The sequence below is a fragment of the Colius striatus genome, chromosome 24, assembly GCF_028858725.1.
Source record: "Colius striatus isolate bColStr4 chromosome 24, bColStr4.1.hap1, whole genome shotgun sequence".
Taxonomy (NCBI): Eukaryota; Metazoa; Chordata; class Aves; order Coliiformes; family Coliidae; genus Colius; species Colius striatus.
Genome location: NC_084782.1, coordinates 525085 through 543068, shown reverse-complemented (window position 1 = coordinate 543068; position 17984 = coordinate 525085).

Below are 17984 nucleotides of genomic sequence, written 5' to 3'. Positions count from 1 at the left end.
CTGTTGCATCCTCTGTGCTGCACATATCTGGCATTTCAGCTTTTAGAAGAGCCTCAAGCAACCAGCACAACATGGGAAGGTGGATTTTGTTCATGTGAACCCCTCAAATAGCTCTTTTCCCCCAGTTGTGGGCTGCCACTGAACGAGCTGGCACCTGATTCCTCAAACCCCTCGAGGGTGCTCAAACCATCTGATGATGCATCAGCACCACACTGTTCTGCTCTTTCTCGTGTAAGAGCTGTAATTTAATAGCCTGAGGGGTCTGTGGAAGAGATACAAGAGGCACAGCCCCACTCACACCCTCATCCCCAGCACCACTGGGGAAGTTTTCAAAGCCATTCATGACATGCAGCCACTCTCCTGCTGAGGTTGGGTGCTCTGGGGCTGAGCAGTGCTTAGAATCATACAATCATAAACCATTTTGGCTGGAAAAGACCTTTAAGATCAAGTCCAAGCCCTTCCCCTTACCCTGCCCAGCCCACCACATGGCCCTCAGCACCTCAGCTCCAGGGCTTTGGGATCCCTCCAGGGCTGGGCACTGCCCCAGCTCCCTGGGCAGCCTGGCACAGGGGCTGACACCCCTCTCAGGGAAACAGTTCTGCCTCAGCTCCAGCCTCAACCTCCCCTGGGGCAACCTGAGCCCCTTTCCTCTTGTCCTGTCACTTATGACTCAGGAGTCTGACCCCCATCTCCCTGCAGCCTCCTGTCAGGGAGTGTCAGAGAGTGCTGCTGGCTGCCCTCAGCCTCCTCTTCTCCAGGCTCAACACCCCCATTCCCTCAGCCCCTCCCCAGCCCCTTGTGCTCCAGCCCCTTCCCCAGCTCTGTGCCCGGCTCTGGCCACGCTGCAGCCCCTCAGTGTCCCTGTGGCAGTGAGTGAGGGGCCCAGCACTGACACAGCCCTGGAGCTGCAGCCTCCCCAGCACTTCTGCACAGTCCCCAGAAATGTGGGACTCTTTAGCAGAGAGGTCTCCTCCTCCCCACCCTGCTGCCTTCCCCATCCCTGCCTGGACCAGGAGCCAAGGTGCTGGGCACCCTGCCCCAAGCTTCCTCATCATTGCCTCTCCTCTCCACATCACCAAAAGCCACCATCCATTTTCTGCAGCCCACAATCCCCAGCAGCACTGAGGGTGTGCTGGTGAGTAACAACCTCATGCAATTCCCAACTCTCCATTACTTTTCCTCTCCCACTTCCAGCCTCCTCCATCCACAGCTCGGCCTCAACCATCTGTGTGTCCATCCCACACACTCCTGGCTGCCGTGTGCTGCAGCTGGGAGCCCCCAGAGAGGCCACCCCAGCACCCAGGTGGGTGCTCTGCAACCAGGGTGGGAGCACCCAAAGGCTCTGCATCCCTTTTTGAGGGGGAGCAGAGATGTGGAGGAAGGAAAGGAGCAGGAGGAGGGCAAAAGCAGCAGAGCAGGAAAGATGCAGGGAAGGTGGAGAGGAAGAGGAGTCGGAAGGGAGGGGGTTGTTACCTGCGACAAGCGTCCGACCTCCAGGTAGAAGCAGATGATGAAGGCGTTCCAGCCGACCCACAGCACCAACCACACCGCGTACTGCCGAGACAGGAGCCAGTCAGGGCACGCCACAGCCCCAGGACATCCCCTGGGACACTCCCCGGGACATCCCCCAGCCATCCCCCGGGACACTCCCCGGGACATCCCCCAGCCATCCCCCGGGACATCCCCCGGGACACTTCCTGGGACACCCCCCGACCATCCCCTGGGACATTGCCTGGGACATCCCCGGGACATTCCCCGGACAACCCTTGGGACATCCCTGGGACACCTCCCGACCATCCTCTGGGACATCCCCCAGGACATCCCCCAGCCATCCCCTGGGACATCCCTCGGCCATCCCCTGGGATGCCCCCTGACCATCTCTTGGGACATCCCCCGGCCACCCCCCAGGACATCCCCTGGGACATCCCCGGGACACCCCTGATCATCCCCTGGGACACCTCCCGGCCATCTCCCAGGACATCCCCTGGGACATCCCCTGACCATCTCTTGGGACATCCCTGGACCATCCCCTGGGACACCCCCCGGCCATCCCATGGGACATCCCCTGGTGAACCCCTGGGACATCTCTGGGACACCCCCGGCCATCCTCTGGGACATCCCTCAGCCATCCCCTGACCATCCCCTGGGACACCCCCCGGCCATCTCCTGACCATCCCCTGGGACATCCCCGGGACACCCCCCAATCATCCCCTGGTACATTCTCTGGGACATCCCCAGGACATCCCCTGGACAACCCTTGGGACATCCCTTGGCCAACCCCTGGGACATCCCCCAACCATCCCTTGGGACACCTCTCGGCCATCTCCCAGGACATCTCCTGGGACATCCCTCGGCCATCCCATGGTGAACCCCTGGGACATCTCCGGGACACCCCCGGCCATCCTCTGGGACATCCCTCAGCCATCCCCTGACCATCCCCTGGGACACCCCCCGACCATCTCCCGGGACATCCCCTGGGACACCCCCTGACCATCTCTTTGGACATCTCCTGACCATCCCCTGGGACGTCCCCCGGCCATCTCCCGGGACATGCCCTGGGACACCCCCCGGGACACTCCCCGGCCATCCCCTGGGACATCCCCGGTCATCTCCCAACCATACCCTGGAACATCCTCTGGGACATCCCCAGGGCACCCCCCGACCATCCCCCAGCCATCTCCCGGGACATCCCCTGGGACACCCCCCGGCCATTCCCTGGGACATCCCCTGGGACACCCCCCGGCCATCCCCTGGGACATCCCCGGGACACCGCGGTCACCCGGCGCGGTTTGGGTGGGAGGGACCCAGCGCTGAGCATCCCGGGGAGCGGCAGCCGCGGCGGTACCTACCATCATGAGGTATTTCGATCTGTACTGGATGGTCCCAAAAATGCCCAAAATAACGGCCATGATGTGTAAAAAATTGGCCAGGATGGGTGCCCACTGGTAGCCCAGGAAATCAAAGATCTGCCTCTCCAGCGCCGCTACCTGCAGCACAACAGAGGAGGGGTTGTGGCTGGCACAGCAGGGCACCGGCCACCGCAGCAGCTCCCGCGACGCCCAAGGCAAAGAGCAGCCCATAATGAATGGGCAATCCCATGGATAATTAGTTGCAAGAGGCTGAAACGTCTGTGTGATGCATCGGCTGCTGCCGGGGAGACAGGGGCTGTTGGAGCTGAGAAGGGAGAGGTCAGCTTGCTGCCCTGCCAGCACCCTCCCTGCCTCAGTTTCCCCATCACTCAGGACTCAAACACTGCTGAAAAACACCCTCCGGGCTGGGTTTAGCCCTGAGCTCTGCTGCTCTGGGGGAAAAAACCTCCTGCTCAGCTCTTGGCTCCCGGGATGCTGAGAGGATGGAACGTGTGTGTGTGAGGAGGAAAGGCTGCAGGACCTGGGGCTGTGCAGCCTGGAGAAGAGGAGACAGGGGGCATCTCATCAAGTACCCAAAGGGTGGGTGTCAGGAGGATGGGGGGACACTTTTCTGTAGTTACAGTGCCAGGACAAGGGGTGATGGGCTCAGCAGGAACACAACAAGTGCCATTTAAACACCAGGAGAAGCTCCTTTGGTGCTGAGGTGAGGGAGCCCTGGCCCAGGCTGCCCAGGGAGGGTGTGGAGGCTCCTTCTCAGGAGGTTTCCAACCCCACCTGGACACATTCCTGTGCCCCTGAGCCAGGGGAACCTGCTGTAGCAGGGGTTGGGCTGGATGAGCTCTGCAGGGCCCTTCCAACCCCATTCTGTTGTTCCATGATTCATACAGGGGCTCCCCCAGTACCTCACAAGTCATTCAGCCTGTCCTCACCAGCTCATCATGTGCCTTCCCCTTTAACACCATCAGGTTTTCATCATTCTTCTCTTTTGTAATCCACAAATGAGGATAACCACATCCCAGGGCTCACAGCATCATGGATGGCAGCTGGGGAGATCTGCCTGTTGCCCCAGCCCTTCTCTGGCTCCATTTGCTGCTGGCTCAGGGCCTATTACTCTTAACTACAGGATGAGCTTAAAGAAAGGTTGGTAGCAAAGGTGAGGTGGGAGCACTGGAGTATGTGCTGATGGCTTTAAGTTAAAAAGGAGATGTGATGGGGCAATGGCTTTATAGGGAACTTCTGAGGAACCTGGGTGTGCTGGTGCTGCAGTCCCCAAGGGTGCAGGGACAGGGCTGCAGCAAGATGTGCCTCCAGCAGCTTTGCAACCAAAGAATCCTCTTCACATTCCCCTCTGTGACAGCCCAGCCCTGCCTCAGGGCTCTTTGAGATGCCTCAAATTCACTTGATGGACTCAAGAGCCTGGAGTCCTCTTGTTACCCCATGCCTCAGTTTCCCCTCTCAGTGCCATGCCTCTCACCCTGGCAGAGATACTGGGAGTTAATCCTGGAAACTGTAGGAGAAAACTGGCCTTTACATCCCTGCCACTGTTCCCCAGCAGCCTCTCTCAGTGATCAGGGTTTAGGGGAGCTCCATCCTGGTGCTCCCATGGGGGTTACAGCCTCAGGCCAGCCCCAGGCTTCCTCTGTCCATCCAGCCTGACTTAATGTGTCCTAATTACGAGGGGGAAAAATAAATGAGGTGGCAAAAGTCCTTCCCCAAGTGTCCTGTGAGGATGAACCACAGCTAATGCATCTGTGTGTGCAACCACCAGCCCTGCCTCAGTTTCCCCATCCATCAAGCATCATGCACTCATTCAATTAGCTTAGTGAAAGCTCTAATTAACACCTCTTTTAGCTCAGTTCCACCCTGCCAGGGGATGGAAAGCCAAAAGCAGAGCCAGGGACTGGGCATCCCCTTTCCCTCTCCCATCCCTGGGATAAAACCTGCTGGCTCTGTGCTAGCAGGACCCTGCTTTTGAGTAAAGGCTGAGGCCAGGCAGCCCCTGGCTCTGAAGGCTGGGCCAAGGCTGTTTGCATTGAAGCTTAATTCACTTCCACGCTATTTAAACTCTCTGAGGAAACAGCCTTTGGAAATACTTACAGCTGGGCTGTAAATCTCTTAAATTGAGGAATGTAAATAATAAATGATACAAGGAGCGTGGTGCTCGGGGTTTTATGGGCATCCATCCATCTGGGGGCTGTTGACAGAGCTCCTTTGCAGGAGCTGCATGCAAAGGCTCTGAGTTTTGGGCATCAGTGAGTCTGGAAGCTGAGTTCTGAGCTCCCCAGCTGCAGAGGGACAGGGAACTGCTGGAGAGAGGCCAGAGCAGGGACACCAAGATGATCAGGGGACTGGAGCATCTTCCTGATGAGGAAAGGCTGTGGGACCTGGGGCTGTTTAGTCTGGAGGAGACTGAGGGGGGATCTCATTAATAGCTACAAATATCTCACTGGTGGGTGTCAGGAGGTTGGGGCAGCACTTTGTCCTATTGCATCCAGTGACAGCACAAGGGGTGATGGGATGAAGCTGAAACACAAACAGTTCCATTGAAACATAAGGAGAAACTATTTGACTGGTTCAGTGAGGGAGCCCTGGCCCAGGCTGCCCAGGGAGGGTGTGGGGGCTCCTTCTCAGGAGGTTTCCAAACCCACCTGGACACGTTCCTGTGTGACCTGATCTAGGTGGGAGCTGCTTCCACAAGGAGGTTGGACTGGATGAGCTCTGCAGGTCCCTTCCAGCCCCCACCATGCTGGGATTCTATGAAGGGCCTCTGAGAGCATCCCAAGGAGCCAGAGCAATGGGCTTCTACCCACACAGCTCCTTAACTGCAGCCCATCAGGCCAGGACAGGCTGAAGGAGCTGGGAAGAGCCTGGAATGGAATCCTCCTTCATCCCAAATTGAGGCAGAATTACGATAGAATGATTTCAACTGAGAAAGGCCCTGAGGCTGCTGCAGTCCCAGCCCTGCCCTCACCCTGCCCAGCCCAGCACTGACCCACAGCCTCAGCACCTCAGCTCCAGGGCTTTGGGATCCCTCCAGGGCTGGGCACTCCCCCAGCTCCCTGGGCAGCCTGGCACAGGGGCTGACACCCCTCTCAGGGAAGCAGCTCTGCCTCAGCTCCAATCTCAACCTCCCCTGGGGCAACTTGAGCCAGTTTCCTTGTGTCCTGTCACTTGGGAGCAGAGACCTCTCCCCAGCTCCCCACAGCCTCCTGTCAGGGAGTGTCAGAGAGTGCTGCTGTCTGCCCTCAGCCTCCTCTTCTCCAGGCTCAACACCCCCATTCTCTCAGCCCCTCCCCAGCATCCTTGTGCTCCAGCCTCTCAGTGTCCCTCTGGCAGTGAGGGGCCAAAAAGCAGCATGAATCAGCAGAGTCTCTCCACAGATAAGGGAGAGCTGCTATTTGCACTAAGAAACATGGCCAGAGCCACTGTGGGAGACACAACATTGCTTTGTGTGTGCTCTTATTTAAGCCTATTCCCTCCATCCCAAAAGCTGATCTTGTCTTCAACCTCATCAAATGTTACTTAAAGTTAAGGACAAGCCAGAGACACAGCACAAACACTCAAGTCTGTGGCTGCAGCTCCCCCAGGGCACAGAATCCCAGAGTGGTTTGTCAGTGGTGGCCCCTAGACAAAGCCAAAGCTGGGAGCAAAGGATCAGAGGAATGGAACATCTTTTTTTATGAGGAAAGGCTGAGGGACTTGGGGCTGTTCAGCCTGGAGAAGGCTGAAGGGGAACCAGTTATCAGCAGCTCTTCAAGGGTGAGTGTCAGGAGGATGGGGCAACACTTTGTTCTGTGGTGCCCAGTGACAGGACAAGGGGGGATGGGCACAGGCTGGGACACAAAAAGTTCTACTGGAACACAAGGAGCAAGTCCTTTGGTGCTGAGGGGAGGGAGCCCTGGCCCAGGCTGCCCAGGGAGGGTGTGGAGGCTCCTGCTCAGGAGGTTTCCAACCCCACCTGGACACGTTCCTGTGCCCCCTGAGCCAGGGGAACCTGCTTGAGCAGGGGGGTGGGCTGGAGCAGCTCTGCAGGGCCCTTCCAGCCCCCAACACTCTGGGATTCTGTGATTCTAAGACCAGCCCCACACCTCAGGATCACTTGTACATACAGAAAGCCTCAGTGGGCTCCATGAGAAATCTCCAACCCACTCAGATCGCAGCAGCATCCACCCTCTGAAACACAGATGACTTGTGAGGCTCAGAGCATCCTCCCAAGCTGTCCTTCAGCTGGAAGGGGCATTTCCCTTGCTAATAGCAGCCCTATTAATGACCCACCCTCATTAACACCCTGCTCTCCCCTTTCAGCTTTTACTGAAGCCAGGGTCCTCCTGGGGATGCAGAGCCAGGAACCACCCACCCTCCCACTGCTAATTAATAGAAACCTGCAACCAATCAATGCAATGAGTTTTAGGGCTCCCTCTTAATTAAACACTCTCTAGTTTATTGATCAGCCCCAAAAATTCCCTTTGCAGCAAATCATATCAATTAGCCAGGGCCAGGCCTGTGCCAGAGTCCTGCTAATTGAAACCTGGTGCCTGCAATCGTGTTTTAATCAAGAAATCGAAGTGGGGGAGAGGTGGGGACTGAGCTCTGGGGTGTGTGTGGCCATTCCCCAGGGAGGGCTGTGGCAGGAGGGGATGTGTGTGCAGCCCCATGGAGACAGGGAGCTGTCAGGGCTCAGGAAAATGGGATTTTCCCAGAGTGCTGGTATGAAATTCAAGTGGGAAAGAGTTTGTCTGTCCCTGAATCCTCCTGTCCTGGCACCTTCAGCTTCCCCAGACCCATCCAGTCACTCTGTGGGGTTTTCCCAGTCTGGTTTAATCCCCATGACTCACACAGCAGGGATGAATCCTGTTCTGGCTGCACATACACCAGGGACCATCTTTGCCCATGTCCCATCCCTACCAGATTTGATATTTGGAGGTTGGAAATCCCTCCTGCAGCCCAGCTGGGCAGTGCTGGGGAACAGCAGCCCTGACCCAGCACCCTCCCACCTGCTGCAGCATGCAACCAGAAATCTTGGCCAGCAGCTGCCAGTTTTTTCTCCCTTGGAATCAGAGAGTCACAGGATGGGTTTGGTTGGAGAGACCTTTAAAAATCATCTCATCCAATCCCCTGCCAGAGGCATGGGCAGCTTTTGAGCATCTCTCAGGTTGCTCAAAGCCCCATCCAGCCTGCCCTTCAACACTTCTAGGGATGAGGCAGCCAGAACTTCTCTGGCACCTGTGCCAGGGCCTCAGCACCCTCATCACAGAACATCTCATAGAATCCCAGCATGGTGAGGGCTGGAAGGGCCCTGCAGAGCTCATCCAGCCCCTGCTAAAGCAGGTTCTCCTGGCTCAGGGGGCACAGGAACGTGTCCAGGTGGGGTTGGAAACCTCCTGAGAAGGAGCCTCCACACCCTCCCTGGGCAGCCTGGGCCAGGGCTCCCTCACCTCAGCACCAAAGGACTTGCTCCTCCTGTGTTAGTGGAATTTAAGTTCCACTTGATGTCATTATGTGCAGGTGATGTCCATCACCCCTTGTCCTGTCACTGGCCACTCCAGCACAAAGCCTGGCCCCATCCCCCTGACACCCACCCTTCAGGTACTTGTGTTGCTGAGGTGTCCCTGAGCTCAGGCTTCTCTTCCCCAGGCTGAACAGCCCCAGGGCTGCAGCCTTTCCTCCTCACACACATTTTCCAGCCCCTCAGCATCTTGGTGTCCCTGCCCTGGCCTCTCTCCAGCACTTCCCTGTCCCTCTGCAGCTGGGGAGCCCAGAACTGGCCCCAGGACTCCAGATGAGGCTTCAGCAGGGCAGAGCAGAGGGGGAGCAGAACCTCCCTTGACCTGCTGCCCACACTCTTCTTGCTGCCCCCAGGCTGCCATTGGCCTCTTGCCCACAAGGGCACGTTGCTGCTCATGGTCAGTTTATTATCACCCAGCACTGCCAGGTCTCTCTGCAGAGCTGCTCTCCAGCAGGTCACCCCCAGCCTGTGCTGGTCTTGTGGTTATTCCTCCCCAGCTGCAGGACTCTGCCCTTGCCCTTGTTGAACCTCAGCAGGCTCCTCTCATTATCCCCATCCTCCTCCTGCCATGCCCAGTGGAGGTGACACTCATGTCACAATGCTGTGGTCTCCAGTTCCCCTGGGCTCCATGAGGGATGCAGCTCTGCTCCCTGCCCTCACTCCCTCCTCTCGCCTCACCTGTGATGGGGATGACATGTTTGCTGACATAGATGCAGAAATACATTATTACATCCCCAAAGCTTCAATAATTAATGAGTGGAGAGAGATGGAGCTCTCCACTGTGAGCATCACATGTGTGTCATGTGCCCATCCCCACCTCAATCTCCAACCACTTCTAAGCAAAGCAGGAAGCCTCCCATCCCATCCCATCCCATCCCATCCCAGGATACAGGAGCCCCATGGACGACTTAGCCATGGGGAGGGAAGGGGTAGAGGAGTGACCCCCCATATGAGACATCCCACAATGAGGAGAGGGGAGATTTTCTACCAAAGTGGCACACCTGGCATCCCCTAATGCCCAGGTCTCACTCCAGATGTAGGAGGCTTTTGCTGCCCCAGGAGCCAGAAGTTCCCTCTGGGGACAGAGGTTGGAGAAAAGGGCATTTTTAAGGGTTTTTTCTCTTCTTCCCCACCACCAAACCAGCAGCTTTTTTGCTGCCAGCTGCTGTGGGATGTGGCTTTGACATTTGCAAGCAGGAGCAAACCTCCCCAGTACCCTCCTGAGGCTCTTGGCCAAGCCAAGCAGGCGGGGGATGGTGGGGGGGGATATTCCCCTCCCGATTTTAGCCAGAAAAGGGGGGAAATAATAGTCGGGAAAGACTTTCCACCCCCCCACCCCCAAAAAGCGTTGTTTTCCCTCGCCAAAAGTATATTCCCTGCCAAGCCAGCTGCGGGGGGCCGGTGCCGGGCAGGGCAGAGCAGGGGGATGCTCCTCCCGCTGCCTCCTGCCCTTCATCTCGGCAGCAGCAGCATCTGCGCGTCGGGCTGCAAAGAGCCGCTCAGCCCGTCCCTGTGAGCTGCGGCGTGGCAGGAGCGGAGCGAGAGCTTCGGTACCCCCCGATGGGTTATTATCCTCCAGCCGGGTGGTTTCCTCCCGAACACCATATGCCTGAGGCTCGCCGGGGATTTAACTTTTCGTTTCGTTGCATTTTAAAGAGATTTTGGGGGGGGGCAGGGGTTGAAAGTCCACCTCGAATTCCCCTCGGTGCTTGTGGCCGAAGATGCTGGGAGAGCAGCACTCCTGCTCCCACCCCGGCTCAGCCCTGAGCTCCTCCGGATTCTTTGGGGTAGAAACGCCTCAATTTGGCAGTTTTGGGGGGAAAAATACCCCATAGAATCACAGAATGGTGGGGTTGGGAGGGACCTGCAGAGATCATCCAGCCCAACCCCCCTGTGAAAGCAACTCCCACCTAGATCAGGTCGCACAGGAACGTGTCCAGGTGGGTCTTGAAGCCCTCCAAGGAAGGAGACTAATATTGGGGTTCAGGGGGGAAATGCTGCGGTCCCCGACAAGTGACATTGCCCGGAGTGGCCCCGCAGCGGCCGGAGCATCTCTCGGGCTGAGGCAGCGCTGGCGGCTCTGAAGGGGCCGCTGGATCCTGCCCCATCCCCAGGAGGGACAGCAAAGCCCAGCCCTGCCCCATCTCCAGGAGGGACAGCAAAGCCCAGCCCTGCCCCATCCCCAGGAGGGACAGCAAAGCCCAGCCCTGCCCCATCCCCAGGAGGGACAGCAAAGCCCAGCCCTGCCCCATCCCCAGGAAGGACGGCAAAGCCCAGCCCTGCCCCATCTCCAGGAGAAACGGCAAAGCCCAGCCCTGCCCCATCTCCAGGAGGGACAGCAAAGCCCAGCCCTGCCCCATCCCCAGGAAGGACGGCAAAGCCCAGCCCTGCCCCATCCCCAGGAAGAACAGCAAAGCCCAGCTCCCGACCCAGAGGATGCTCCGGGGCTCTGCAGCCCCATCCTGAGCTCCCTCAGCATCCCCTCGGAAGCTCATCCAACCCCCCCGCCCTCTCTCTTTGAGGCACTTTGAGGCATTTTGCTCATTTTCACTCTTGCTGCTCCTCAGGAGCCCGAGGAGCAGTCGGAGGCATTTCCACGGTGGGGGCTCCGTGAGCCGCCCGGCTCCACTTAGGGAAATTGGCTGCGATTTAAATGAGCCGCAAGCGAGCGAATTGACTATTAAGAAGGTGCAAACACCGCTGTGAACCCGGGGACTTCATTTAATGACTTGGAAACAAGTTCTTGACCTACTTCCAACTTGCAAAAGCCTTCCTTCGTGAAATCACAAAGGAAAAGAAATTAAAGGCGCGGGAACCCGGCTCGCTCCGGTATCAGGTGCTGACGAGCAGGATACGGCCCCTGGCCCAGAAGATGCTCTGGGATCCAGCAGCCCCGTTGTAAAACACGGCAGGAGCAAAAAGCGGGGTGAAAGAGGCACAAATTGGGGCTTTCCCCAGGTGTTCCAGCCCCCGTGTCCATGCCAGCGGGTTTCGGGGGCTCTGCACAGCCTCTTTCTTCCCCAAAGCACCCACATCGTTGGATTTGGGAGCTCCCAGCACGAGGCTGGAGCATCCCAGATCCCCAGGATGAGGGTGCAGAGGCTTGGGGAAGCTCAGGGTCCGTCGCAAGGGCTTCCCAGCACCCAGCACCCGGCACCCATGCAGTGGCCTTTCCTCCCTCTGGTTTATTCCCCCCTCCCCGCCTTGTTTCTTTCCTTTCGGCCGCATCCGGCGGCGTTGCCATGGGAACGCGGCGGCAGCCCCGGCTGGATGCTCTTGTCTAGACGCTGTTCCCCAGGAGCCCGCTGCCAGCAACCTGCTCCGTGGGCTCCATTCGGGAGCCCTGAGTGCGGGGTCACCCGCTGCACCCCATCCCCAGCACCTCCGGGAGTGAGCTCAGCACCCATATGGCCTGTACCCTCAGGTCCTTGCTCCTGGCTCCATCCATCACTGGGAGGGGGGGCTGTATAAGGAGGGATGGGAAACTGCAGCCTCGGGTGGATAATGGCACTAATCATCATCATCATCATCCCCTAAATGGAGCCCAAAGGTTGCACAGTGCCTCTGGCACAGGCAAATTCATCCCCTCTGCTTGTGGGTCCATCAGAGGGAAGGGAAACTGAGGCACGTCCCAGGGGAGACACCTCCAAACCTTCCCAGTTTGGTGCTGGGTGTTGGGAATGCCAAAACCCAGGCCAGGGGGTGTTCCCACGTGGAGAGAGATGCTCCAGCACCACCCTGGGGGCTCCTTCTGATTTACACCCGCTAAAACAAACCCAATGAGCCCCTCTTGCCCTGTTCATCCCCAGACTGGGGGGTTTAGGGTGGATCTGGCTCTTGCCCACTCCCATGCCCCCAGCAAAGAGCCACAGCAGCTCATCAGCCCTGGAGTAGGTGGGTTTTTTTTCCAGCAAACATCACAAATAACATTTCCCTGCAGCAGGCTGCTTGAACTCTAACACAAGATCACATCTGTTTCATTTGCATCCAGTGCTGCATGTGTTTCACTTTCCTCCCAGGTCACATCCATCCTTTGCACCATCCTCCTGACATTAAGATGAGACATTTTTTGCTTTGTCTCACCTCCCAGCAAGGAAACTTTTCCATGTGATGGGAAAGCTGAGGAAATCCAAGCAGCAAAACTCCCTGCTTGCCCATCAGAGGTCAGCTCTGGAGTGATGCCCTCCCCAGGCTTTATTCCCAACGGGAACTGCATGGGAGGAACCAGCCCACCGAGGTGTCCCTGCAGAAGGAAGCTCTGCATCCACCCACCTGACCTTACAAATGACCCTGAAACAAGCCAGGAGCCTGGGCTCCTCTTGGTGGGGAGGGCACAGGGTGGTGGGACTCATGGGATGGGGTAAGGAGGTGGCAGCAGTGTCCCCAGGGTGGGGGATGTGCACAGGGGACAGTAGCAGTGCTCGAGGAGGCACCTGCTGTGGAAGGGAAACTGAGGCAGCCAGGGTGGCAGCCCCACTCACACATCCCTGTGGGGTTGAGGTGCTTTCACACCTGCATGGCTGAAGCATTGAGGCTGCTGGTGATGGCTGGGGAAGGGCTGATCCTGCCCAGGTGCTGTGCTGTGCCTCAGTTTACCTGGAGAATGGGCTAAGTCCTGCCTGGCCTTGCTCAGCATCCACCACATCAGTGAGCATTTACTCTCTTGGTGAAAGTGACCAGCTGAATCCCATCCCATCCATCACATCTATCCAAGCCCACCTCATCCCATCCCATCCCACCCATCAATCCTCTCCCACCCCATGCATTCTATCCATCCCATCCCATCCCATCCCATCCCATCCCATCCCATCCCATCCCATCCCACCCCTCCTATTCATTCCATCCATCACATCCATCCTATACATCAATCCTGTCCCATTCTATGCATCCCACACGTCCCATCCCATCCCATCCCATCCCATCTATGCCATCTCATTCTATCCCACCTACCCCATCCCATCCCATCCCACCTACCCCATCCCATCCCATCTATGCTATCCCAATCCATCCCACCTACCCCATCCCATTCCATCTATGCCATCCCATCCCATCCCATCCCATCCCATCCCATCCCATCCCATCCCATCCCATCCCATCCCATCCCATCTACCCCAACCCATCTCTCCAATCCTGCTCCATTCCATCCCACCCCATTCCTCTCATGCATCCCATCCATCCATCCATCCCATCCCATCAATCCTCTCCCATCCTATGCATCCCACACATTCCATCCATCCCACCCCAATCCATCCACCCCATAGCAAATAAACCCCCACTCTGGTCCCACACAGATCCCTGGGCAAGGCTGACTTCACCAAACAGCCTTTTGGGTAAAGAAACTGGGGATTAATCAAGTGCCTCAGTTAGCCCCAAGGAGCAGCTGAAAGAAACAGCTCCAGAAAGCCCAGCAGCAGCAGCAGAAAGCCCAGTAGCAGCAGCATGGCCATGGAGAGGCTGAGAATTAATTAAAATGGAGCAAAAAAAACCCTCTAAAAATCCTCTGAGCAAACAGGGAATTGCTCAGAGTGGAGGGATTTCTCCCTGAGAGCCTGGAGATGCTGAGCAGGGCCACATCCCTGACCCTGGCACAGCACCAGGGGATGGAACGTGTGTGTGAGGGGAAAGGCTGCAGGACCTGGGGCTGTTCAGCCTGGAGAAGAGAAGCCTGAGCTCAGGGGCACCTCAGCAGCACTTGTAACTATTTAAAAGGTGGATGTCAAGAGGATGGGGCTGCACTTCTTTCTGTTGTCTGAAGCACCAGGGCAAGGGGTAATGGCCATAGGCTGGAACACAAAGTTGCACTGGCACAGGAGCAAGTCCTTTGGTGCTGAGGTGAGGGAGCCCTGGCCCAGGCTGCCCAGGGAGGGTGTGGAGGCTCCTGCTCAGGAGGTTTCCAACCCCACCTGGACACGTTCCTGTGCCCCCTGAGCCAGGGGAACCTGCTTTAGCAGGGACTGGGGCTGGAGCAGCTCTGCAGGGCCCTTCCAGCCCCCACCACTCTGGGATTCCATGATCTCCTCCAGTGCCAGTTTGCCCATGGGATGTGGTGGCCAAGGGGACAGCCCCTAGACCCCATCACTCCCCCACCCTCTGGTCCCAAGGTCGATGGGGTAAGGAAGGGCCTCTCTGCTCTGGAATCAGCAACAAGCCATAGGGGAGAACTGCTCTGGTCTCACTCCAGCTTGGGGGGTATCTGGGGTTTAAGGCTGAGATTTCTTGGGTTCAGACCTGGGAGAAACTCTGTCTGAAATGTAGGAGACTTTGGGCTTGACTCTGGGGGATTTGAGGCTTAAATTTGGTAGATCTTGGGCTTACATTTGGAGGAACTTCAACTTTGACCAGGGGGATCTTGGGCTTAAATTTAGGAGACACTGAGCTTTGATCTGAGGAGGTTGGGACTTAAATCTGAGGGATCTTGGGCTTCCATTTAGGAGATTTTAGGCTTAATTTTGGGAGATCTTTACCTTAGATCTGGGGGATGTTGGGCTTAAATCTGAGGGATCTTGTCTGGGGCTTAAAATTTGGAGGATTTTGGGCTTAGATCTGGAAGGTCTTGGGCTCAAATTTGGAGGTTTTGAAGCTTAAATATAGGGAACCTTGGGCTTAAATTTTGGGGGTGCAGAGGGATGGCAAACAAGAAAGGGAACCAGCAGAGACTTGGGGAGATTGATCCCCTAAATAACACATTCTGTAGGTGAGACACAGACAAATGGGATGGACTGGGATGGGGAGTGAGGAGGAGTCAACTGCTTCAGGAAAAGCAAGCAGAGAATCATTTTGGCTGTCAAAGCCCTTGAAGCTGCTGCAGTCCCAGCCCTGCCCTCACCCTGCCCAGCCCAGCACTGACCCACAGCCTTCAGCACCACAGCTCCAGAGAAGGTGGATTTTGTTCATGTGAACCCCTCAAATAGCTCTTTTCCCCCAGTTGTGGGCTGCCACTGAACGAGCTGGCACCTGATTCCTCAAACCCCTCGAGGGTGCTCAAACCATCTGATGATGCATCAGCACCACACTGTTCTGCTCTTTTTCGTGTAAGAGCTGTAATTTAATAGCCTGAGGGGTCTGTGGAAGAGATACAAGAGGCACAGCCCCACTCACACCCTCATCCCCAGCACCACTGGTGGACTTTTCAAAGCCATTCATGACATGCAGCCACTCTCCTGCTGAGGCTGGGTGCTCTGGGGCTGAGCAGTGCTTAGAATCATAGAATCATAAACCATTTTGGCTGGAAAAGACCTTTAAGATCAAGTCCAAGCCCTTCCCCTTACCCTGCCCAGCCCACCACATGGCCCTCAGCACCTCAACTCCATAGCTTTGGGATCCCTCCAGGGCTGGGCACTCCCCCAGCTCCCTGGGCAGCCTGGCACAGGGGCTGACACCCCTCTCAGGGAAACAGTTCTGCCTCAGCTCCAGCCTCAACCTCCCCTGGGGCAACTGCAGGCCCTTTCCTCTTGTCCTGTCACTTGTTACAAGGGAGCAAAGATGGCCGCCCCTCCCCACAGCCTCCTGTCAGGGAGTGTCAGAGAGTGCTGCTGGCTGCCCTCAGCCTCCTCTTCTCCAGGCTCAACACCCCCATTCCCTCAGCCCCTCCCCAGCCCCTTGTGCTCCAGCCCCTTCCCCAGCTCTGTGCCCGGCTCTGGCCACGCTGCAGCCCCTCAGTGTCCCTGTGGCAGTGAGTGAGGGGCCCAGCACTGACACAGCCCTGGAGCTGCAGCCTCCCCAGGGCCCAGCACAGGGGACAATCCCTGCCCTGCTCCTGCTGCCACCCCACTGCTGAGCCCAGCCAGGCTGCCCTTGGCCTTCTTGCCCCCCTGGGCACGCTGCTGGCTCCTGTTCAGCCCCTGGCACCAGCCCCCCCAGGCCCTTTCCCTGCAGCAGTTTCCAGCCCCTCTGCCCCAGCCTGGAGCTGCCTGGCCTTGGGGTGCCCCAAGCGCAGGATCTGGCCCTTGGCCTTGTTGAGCCTCATCCCATTGCCTTCAGCCCATGGCTCCAGCCTGGCCAGGGCTGTGTGCACATGTCCCCAACAGCCCGTTCGCACCAGGATTAAGCCCCAGGCAATTTCGATGCAAATTGTCCCGTTCAGTTCTTTAACCCGACACCGGGAGCAGCCGGGAGCTCATTTCCCTGGCAGCTCCGCCGGCGCCTCCGAGTCGCTGTTAATGGAACCCGATAGAGGGGAGGACAAAATGTATATATACATCTATCTCTAAAAAATCCAATTTACTGACTTATTTAGTGACACCTTTCGTAATCAATTCTCCCAGGAAAGAAACCCTGATTAAAGCCGAGCGCATCGCTATGGAAACCGGCGCTGCCTCCTCCCCCGGCCCGCGGGCGGGCAAGCGGAGAATGGGGCGAGGAAATCTGCCTGGTAACAGCCCTGTTAATGAGCCGGGGAGCGAAAAGCATCCCTCGGAGCCAAAAGCATCGAAAAGAGCAGCCGGCGGCGGGCGGGGAGGGACGGGAGGGACGGGAGGGATCCGCACCCAGCCTGGCGAGCCCGAAATGCTCCTTTCTGTGGGAGGGTTGGAGCTGTTTTGGAGGAGATGGGGATGCTCCTGCATCTTGGAGGGATGGAGCAGCCAGCCTGAGGTGGTACCCAGGGGTGGTTGGGTGTCTCTTGCAGCACTTAACTGTATTTTAGCCTCAAAGCAAGCTGAGGTACAGACTGAGCTGTCTGGGGAGGGAGCTGCCAACACCAAAGGGATAAACCCTGTGGGATTTGTGTGATGAAGCCTGTGGGTTTCCCTCTCCTTGGGGTGATTCCCCAAGCCACAGGCAGCCATGAGGCCAGGTGATGGGCAGAGCTGCTGCTGCAGGCAGGGCTGTCATGCTCGTGCTCATCCCTGGGTGAGCAAAACCCTCCTGGGCCAGAGGCTCTTGAAGAATTGGGGATTCATTCTTATTTCTACATTGAATCCTGACCCTGGGCTCCTGGAAGGTTTGGGGGTCTCCTCCTGGCTATGTGTGACCCTCCAGCACCCTGCAAGGAGAAGATACTCGAGGCACCCATGGTGCTGGTGAGGCAGGGATAAATCTTCCCATGAGCTGAATACCAAAGCACCCAGGCAGTGAGGAGCAGTCAGGGCTGGCTGTGAGTGGCACAGAAGACACCTGGCTGCTCCCCCAAGCACCCACAGTGCTTTTTTGGGGCACTTTAAGGAGTGAAAGTCTACCCAGGACATCATTAGTGCTGCTCCTTATCTATGGAGGGATCCAATGACAATCCCACCCAGCATTTGCCTTCCATCCTCAGCAGTCCCTGTGACCAGGGATGGCAGTGGGGCCCCACTGCTCCAGCCCAGGGCTGCAATCCCACAGCATCAGAGCATCCAGCTGCTGCCCCATCCCCCTTCACCCCAGGGCAATGAGCAGGAGAGGTATCCAAAGGGATAAACCCAGACATAAACCAGGCAAGATGAAGATGTTTGAACATATCCCTTTAGAGAAGGAGCTGGTGCTGTTAAACCCTACCCCAGCTTCCCTTCTCCAGTCCTGGCACAGAGGGGTTAATGAGCAGAGTGTGCCACCACCATGGAGCATTATTAACTGGCTGCTGTGGGTGGCAGCTCCTTAGAGGCTCCTTAAACAGCCACAAAGATTGCTTT